Source organism: Xenia sp. Carnegie-2017, unplaced genomic scaffold (genome assembly GCF_021976095.1).
Source record: "Xenia sp. Carnegie-2017 unplaced genomic scaffold, XeniaSp_v1 HiC_scaffold_20, whole genome shotgun sequence".
Taxonomy (NCBI): Eukaryota; Metazoa; Cnidaria; class Anthozoa; order Malacalcyonacea; family Xeniidae; genus Xenia; species Xenia sp. Carnegie-2017.
In genome coordinates, this window is record NW_025813483.1 from 4,256,742 (window position 1) to 4,265,658 (window position 8,917).

Consider the following 8,917-nt stretch of genomic DNA (forward strand, 5'->3'; position numbering starts at 1 on the left):
GTTTCTTTTCTATAAGAATTATATTATTAGTAGTCTTTTATTGAAATATGTGCAATGATAAAATTTTATATTTACAAATAATAGTTTTTCAAAACAAAAATATTAAGTATAATTTATTTTAGATTATGTAAGGACTACTTTATAGCATGCTTTCCTAAATTACATATAGCGGCACACAGAAAGAAAATGTTGTCCAAAACTGGTTTTAACGTCAATGGAATAACTACTGGTAAAATCTGAAATTGCTATAATTTCATTGTATACCTTTTGACATGAGATCTTAATGATGCAACACGCTAAGTATGAGTTGTTCCCCGAAAGGAAAGTTTTGTTCCATGACAACAGGCAGGAGAAATAAGGTGAACTTTCTTCACCATAAGTAGATCTTTAACAAGGAATCCCTTATCAGCCATGACACCATCACCTTTTTCTAGCAAGTTTATGAGACCAGAGTTGGTGACAATTTCCTTGTCAGATACTGAACCAGTCCAAAGGGGGTGGGATGAAGGAAAAAATACCAGTTGAGGTAAAGCCAACTAATAGTTTAGTGGTGTTCCAATGCTTATAGCTGCTCCATGAGATTTTCTGGCTCTCAAGTATTTTGGGTTTTTATATACAAAATTCTGTGCAATCAATAATTATCCTTAAGTTTTTAAATTTCTGAAATTGCTTAGGTAGTTTCTCTTTGATTTCAGACTTTCTTGGCCAAGGCACAAAGAATGACAGCTCGTTAGACAGGAATTTAACACAAGTTATATAAATCCAGGAAAAGTGACTAGCTGAAACAGAAAATGTATCAGCCAAAAACATGACATCAAATCTTTTCGTGTCCTGACAAGAGTAAAAATGAATTCTTCCCAATGTGTCAATACTCTTGAGACATGCCCTCTTTTAATAGGCTGGGCAGTGGCTGTATCAGTAGAACCTCTCTAATACCTTAGACTCGTTGCTTTCTCTTTAATCAAACTGAAAAATAAGTTCAACTTTTCTAGTGACAATCCAGTGTAGCGGTAGCAATTCTTTTGGCTAATAGCTTATTCAATAAAAAAGTTTCTTTTCAACATTTTAACATCGCCCTGGACAAAACAGTCAATGAGGTCATGTTTATCACTTTCAAAGCTGTAGCTATCATCATTTGTGGACTGTCTTTGTGCACAGACTTTGGCTCAGTACACTGCTCAGGAAAAGTGATTTCAGCTGCAAAAAATGCCCCCATTCTCATGCTCAAAGCTTTTCTCAGTACTACCTTCACACAGAATTTTTTGTTTCTTTCTTTTCGAAATATTTGATTTGCTTCTATCTTTCGGCGGTAATCGTTTACTGGTTTCTTTTGATTGGTATTCTTTTAGATACAAAGTTTGATTGGGACCACCTTCGGATCGATAAACAGCAAGAAAATGATTAGAACAAACCTTCGTATTAGTAGTGACTTTGAAGTTTTTCCTGTTGATCAGCTTTTGCCAAGCAATCCTGTCTTTCGCGTTTTTCGGAGAAAAAAAGCGAAGAATACCAACGTGATCGGAAACGATATATTTTTCATGATATCTTCTATCGTTATTACAGCCATAAACAGCACAGTGATCTCCTTTTCCCATTATAATTTGAATCTAAACTTTTTACGAAGAGATACTATATCTTTATACAGATACACAATGTTTGTCCCCTGGCGATCCCAGAATGCATTGCAAAAACCGCGCAAATTTAACGGAGACTGGCAACTGGAAAATTACCAATTTCTTTATTGTCGAGCAAAAGCAAAGACATCATGTAGTTGTTTGCGTCTTCTTTAATCTTTCTGAACTTGTGAAGGTATGTTGATTTTAATGTTTACCTGTTATTGTAATATTGTATTTTGACTTTATGTCCAGAATATTGTAATTTGTCATAAATAACCTAAGCCATTTCCGCGTTATGTATGTTTTATATGGATAAAATTTGTTTCAAACAAGCTCTAATGCATTATGAATTATCTACTATTGGAAAATACTGACATTTTCCGCTTCACCATACTAACAATACATTCAAATTGATTATTTCAAATATTTGTATGGCGAAGCTACAAAATTAACAAGATTTGTCAAATTAGTGACACGTCACCGAATTTCAGTTATGGATGTCATTGTGCACTGTAGTTTTGTACTTTCTGACATGAATGTCGTTAAAATACAGAAAAGATTTACTTTTGTTATTCATTTTGTCGCATTTTACCCTCCAAAGATTCCAAACAAAGGCACACTGGCCTAACAAAGACACTGACTGAGGAATTTACTACGCCCATGACCTATGTGCTTTTCACGGTCTATGTTCGAGAAAGTAATAAATGAATAATGGTAAAACTATTGAAGTAAAACGCATGAAAGATAATATTGCTATAATTACTAAATTCAAAAGCAATGTTGCTTCCTTGTGATATTATAAGTATTTTTTAAGTTTTATGTATGGATGCGTGGTATGGAATAAGGTTGGTCATGCATGAGATGTTGTATAAACATTAGCTGACAATGATGTTTATGTCAATATCTATGTCAATATTATGTCAATATCTATGTCAATATAGTTGATAATGTTTATGTCAATTAATTTGCAGATAAGTCACGACATTTAATAATGGAAACAAATAGTAGTAATTATTAAATGTGCAAGATTTATTAAATTGAATCAAATGAAAATTGAATTTGCTAAAAAAATTTAAAATTACGTTTTCTTTTTATAGATGTTGGTCATTGCTAAAATATAAAATTTGCATTTCTCATTTTACCGCCTGGCTGTTTTGCAGTGGCACGGACAAGGGGGGCTTTGCCCTCCTGATGCACAGAGGTAATGCCTTTTCAGAAAGATAAAATTAGTGTAAAAATTATGAAAGGGTGGGAGGGGACGATATCTTATTGATTGCTTATGCTACCACCAATCCTAACTCCTTTAATCCACAACTTGTACGTTTACTAAAGCTTCTAGTTTTAATAAAATCTAGAAGCAGAAAATAATATTTTCAGTGGCTACTACAAGCATACTTTGACGCAATGAAATTATTCTTACTAAATGACACATTGCAATTGCTTATTGCCTATGAACCAAGAAAGGCTGCAAAGTCCTATGTTTATGCATGGTGTCAATCTAACATGATTTAAGAGGGAACATATTTATACATTCTGCTTTACCACACTGATTTCTTTTGAAAGTACTATTTAGTGTCAAAAGGAATTATGTTGGCATAATAAAACCAATGAATCTTAGTTCTTTCTAAAGGACACACGTATTTTAATGCGTGGTATTTGAAATATTAAATTTACTTCAGTAATGCTGATTTTTAGTGTTTACTGACTGTAAAAATTGTCCTTATTAAACTCTGAAAGTTTTTTTTTAAGGAAAAAGCGCATGGTAGGCGAAATTTTCTTACCCAAAAATTTTGAAATTCAATCCAAGCATTTTAGCAGAAATTATGTCTAAGTATTCATAAGAGTAATGCGAAATGACAACTTGGAAATTTGGGATTCGATACTGAAGGACTCTAGAGTATCCCCCCCCCCTGAGAAAGACTTGTGTCTTCGGCATTCGAAAGTATGTCCTCCACACCAAAAGTTCATGTCTGGCTACGTCACTGCTGTTATGAACAGAATTAAATATTTTACAAAAAAAACAGCAGGTGATTAGTATTAAAAATTTAGTGAACATTCCAATTTCTTTATTATCAAACAGAAATAATGACATCATGTAGTTGGTTGAGTCTTCTTTAATCTCTCTAAATTTGTGAAGGTACGTTGATTTTAAAGTTTACCTGTCGTTGTAATATTGTATTTTACATTTATCATTTAATGTTTTATGTCCATTTATCAATTATTTTGTTTTTATGTCCTGAATATTATCTTAAAAGACTTATAAGTAATTTCCGTGCCATGTATATGTACAGTATTTCTTTCTTTTTCTGACATGTCTCTTGTCAAGAAATAGAACAATTTTGTTTTCTTATTCATTTGCTACATCCTAAACCGCGTGTTAGACATGTCTAGCTAATCAGCCGAACCTCAAAATTTTGAGTCTAATATTTATATACACTATGGGAACAACCAAAGCTCAATGATTTTTGATTAATCAAGAGTACAAAATGTATGATGTCAAGTCTGGGATAGTAACTTTCATATAAAAAAGTGGCATGTTAAGTCAGTCAGGTTACGCTCATGGCTGCGCTTAGCATTCCCGCCATTTTGATATCTTATAAGTACTAAAGAAAATACATGTTTGTGTTAAACGAAGAATAAGACTTAATTTTGTGAAGAAAATTCCAGCATACCAAAATGTGTGTGAAGAAGATATTTGTATCATTATGACGTCACACATGACGTCATTTGTCTAAACTTTCCTTTTAGCTATTTTTGCATTTTTGTTGTGCTTAAAGATACTTACCCGAATTAAAATAACATTTCTGAGTAAATATAGCCTTCTTCAATGTTTGAACATTAAATGTAAAAGAACAACATCATTTTCTTAAGAATTGTTTTGCCTAAATGAACTGTTATTTACATTCTTATAAATATTATGGAACCCATATTATTGATATAAAGATAACCTAAGTGGCTCAGGCTAGCTTTTCCAAAGATAAGGTCTACTGTATGAGAAGGAACGCTTTAAATAATCTGTTTTAGGTTTTGGGATAAACAACTTAATATTCTTTTAAATAACAATTAATATTCTTCGGTACAAGACATTTTGCATGCACACGAAAGCAATTCTAAATTTCGTTTGGCACAGGCCTTTGTCCCAAACACACAATTTCAAACGTGCTTTTATAAGATTCATTGATAATTTTCCACCCATGTACACAATAAAAATGCAAAAATAACTAATAGGAAAGTTTAGACAAATGACGTCGTGTGTGACGTCATAATGATACAAATATCTTCTTCACACACGTTGTTCTTAACAAAAGAGCTTCTGTTCTTAACAAAAGAGTTTCTGTTCACCTTTTTGTGCCTTAGACAAGTAAGGCTCTTATCCTAACATAATGACATTCTGGGGCTTTTTGCCATTTATATGTAGGTAAATTAAGACCAAGTTAAATTCTCATGAAGAACGTCAGAATGGCAAAATTAGGAGGTAGAATTTCAGAAAGTATTTTCAATGATTCTGAGAAGTTTATTCGTTAAAAAATTGCACAAAGCTCAGAATGTCGATATGCTACGATAAGGGCTTTACTGTGCTAAGAAAGGAAAAGTTATGCGCCAGAAAAAAATTTAGGGTCCAAGGCTTGTGCAAGAGGAAATTTAGAACTGCTTTTGTATACGTGAAAAAGATCTTGTTGAGTAGAAAATTGTCGTTGACTGAAAGCAGGATTTAAATGAACTGACATGTGCTCTTCCAGTGCAATAACATGACCACAGATGATGAACCTGATAATAATCAACTTCTGCACACACATTCTTGTATGCATTTTGCTGTTTGTTTTGATAAAAAGTAATCTTATTCTTTCATTAAGAGAAATATGCTTTTCTTTAGTGCTTACAGAAAATCAAATTGGCGACCATGTTGAGCGTAACCTGATTTACCAGTTTAAATATGAAAGCTTCCATTCCAGACTTGCCATCACACTTTTTTGTCACTTCGAAATTTTAAATTCTGGTATACGAAAACATAGGATGTTGACAGTATAATGGTTGCTGTACAAACGATTTATTTGCTTTTGAAGCGCAGGGTTAACATAATAAATAAATATATTTTCACTTCACTTTGGCCAAATTGACTTGACACCTTGTACCCCCTCTCCCCCCCTCAACCCACAAGGAAATTTTTTATTAGGAAATTTTTCAATTCATCCTAAAGAAAGCAGCAAATTTTACGTTTTATGGCATTCATTTGTACTTTTCATATCACTCCGTTGCAACAATCGACTGTAATAAATTCTCAGTAAAGAACAAGAAAATAAGGTTTTAAGGGAAGCTTTCTTTTTTTTCTTGTTCTCGCTGTTTTGTACGGGCTGGCTTTCACTACTCTAGTTTTCGTCAGTAAGAAATAAATCGTTTGAAATTATGTTGTCTGAATAATTCAACTCACTTTTCGAGTGTTTTTCTTCGACTTATATTTTTTGATGCGTTTTTTTTGCGTTTTTTTCTCTTTGTTTGACGAATTTTGTTTACGTTTTAATTGGAAAATTACTCGCATTGGACCGCCGGTCCAATACGGGAAAATAATGGACCGGCAAAAACGTTGCTGAGCCAATCAAAGTGCGCCATTTTGGCGGAAATGATGCTTGCAATATGATACACTATTTTATTTAAAGGGGGATAAAACTGAACAAAATGTCCGACTGCCCCACAAATACCTAATTGCAGGATGACTACTGTTGTTTTTTATTAGAGGCCTCCTCCTAAGTTTCTTTCAACACTTCACAGTCACAAACTTCATTTAGATGGAAATTGTGGTATTGAACATATTTCCCCCGATCATATTTCCAGAAAATAATATAAAATAATAACTTAACTTATAGCTTACTTAACATTTCTTTTTTCTCACTTACTATTGGCTGGGCTCATTGCTTGTCACAAATTATTTTACTCTGAGTATAACTATCATATTTCCAACAAGCCTTTGACAGTTTTCTACTGCCATACTCGTTACAACTACTTACATGTATGTGAATCTGAAACTTTAACTAATCAAACTTCATTCAACTATTTTCTTTGTCCATTAATTAGAATTGAAAAACAAATGATGTTTATCTAAATCTTCTTTTATTTCCCGTAGATGGAGTCAAGACAAGAAAGGAATAACTACTACATTCAGAAAATACTTTCAGATGTTGTTACGAAGAAACTTGTTGATTTATTTATCAAAGAGTGGAACACTAATTACAAAAACTCCCACGGGGTATGGGATAATACAAACGTTAGTGGTCAGAAGTTGTTGAATATTGAAAGAACAAAAAAGAAACCTTTAGACAAACATATTTTGTCAAAGTTTCAAGTGGGTGACACCAGTAATTGGGATTGTACGACACTATTTGCAGCAATTTTGTTTTCCAACTCAGTTGGAACAAAACTTGACCCAAAATCTAAGGCTGCTGTGGATAAACTTCGTGTTATCAGAAACAACTTCATCCATGAAAATAAAGGAAAAGTTTCTGATAACGAATTTCAAACCATGCTTTGTGATATTGAAAAGTCGTTTAAAGACCTAGGATTTTCATTTAATGAAATTAATGAAATAAAAAGTCAAAGAAACAAGTTTAGTTCTTTTCAAGTACTTCCTTGCAAACCAAATCACGATGTCGTTAAACGTACAGAGTTACTTAATCAAATCACAGCAGATCTCAACAACTTGCGCAGTACTAACAAAAATGAACTAACATATTACTATATTTCTGGTAATCCTGGCAGTGGTAAATCTCAATTAGCTAGACAAGTTTGTGAAGAAATGTATAATTCGTTTGACTGGGAAAATAAAACAACATTTGTTATGACACTTGAAGGAAAAGATATCGACTCTCTTTTGAAAACTTATGCTGAACTTTATCAACGATTAAACAATGATAAAACTGTCATTGAAAATATTTTAAAAGAAGCAAAAAGCAGCGAAAACAAAATCAAAGATTTTCAATTATTGCTGACACAGCAACTGAAATCATGGCAAACATGGTGGATTGTTGTAGATAACGTGGTTGAACTTGATAAAATTTATCCATTATTACCTCAAGTTGGTGATCATAGTTGGAAAAATGGACAAATTGTAGTAACTGTTCAAAATACAGATGCTAAACCACCAGATGGAAATCTAAATAAACACATTTCAGTTAGTCATGGTATGAACAATGAAGAATGTCGACAACTTCTATCTTTCTTTTCTGATATTCATAATAAAGATGAAAAAATTTTAAATGATTTATCAGACGAATTAGATCGTCAACCGTTGTTCCTGGCAAATGCTGCTTCCTACGTAGGTGAAGTAAAAAGTGTAAATCCGACATTCACGTGGGAACAATATTTTGATAAGTTGAATGAAGGAGAGCGACAGAACATGGATGCCAATTTTCAAAAAATTAACACATCTTACTTAGGAATGAAAACTGTTATGTTAGCAATACAAAAAAGTGCTCAAGAATCCATCTTGTTGGAACATGTTTTTAAACTTTTCTCAATAATATCTTTTGATCCGTTACCACAAGATGTTATAATACAATTTATTAAAAGCATTGATCCACAAAAATCTGCAGAAGATGTCTGTCTTCAATTAAAGCATTGTTCTTTATTCCTTCAATCGGAAAACAACAACATCCGCCTGCACAGCGTTGTACACGAAGCCATCATTGCCTACTGTTCTTGGCAGGAAAAAAGCAAATTTAAGTTGTCTTTAGCTGATCTTGCCTGTCAAGTTGCTTGGGCACTTTTTCAATTTGAAAGCAGAGAAGATCAAATCAAAATAATTCCACATCTAGTTAAATTCATAAAGAATTCGTCATTTCAGCATTTCCTTAGTAAGTTGATCGATTTAAAATCATCTAAGCAAAAACTCGATGAAAGAAATTGGAAAATTGCCAATTACTTTGTAGATATTTTGGAAAAATTCCGTGTCTTTAATCTGGCAAGTGAAGTACTTTATGAAATAACAGAAATTCAAACTAAAGTGTGGGGTGTTGATCATATTGATGTTTCAAATTCGTACAAAAAGCTGGTTTCATTCCTTTTGAAGAATGGTGAATACAGAAAAGCAAAAGATTTTCTTGAACGAGCGATAAAAATTGAAACAAAAGCATTTGGACCTGACCATGTTAATATTGCCACAACGTACAACAATCTTGGTTTGATTTACAGCGAAATGGGAGAGTACAATAAAGCAAAAGATTTTCATGAACGAGCGAAAGAAATTCAAACAAAAGCATTTGGACCTGACCATGTTAACATTGCGACAACGTACAACAATCTGGGTTTTG

The 8,917-nt window shown here is 32.8% G+C and overlaps 1 pseudogene; it reads right to left on the reverse strand.

Moving 5' to 3' along the window:
* Positions 1-296: 296 nt before the first annotated feature.
* LOC124441524 lies at positions 297-1,595 on the reverse strand (annotated as a pseudogene).
* Positions 1,596-8,917: the final 7,322 nt, after the last annotated feature.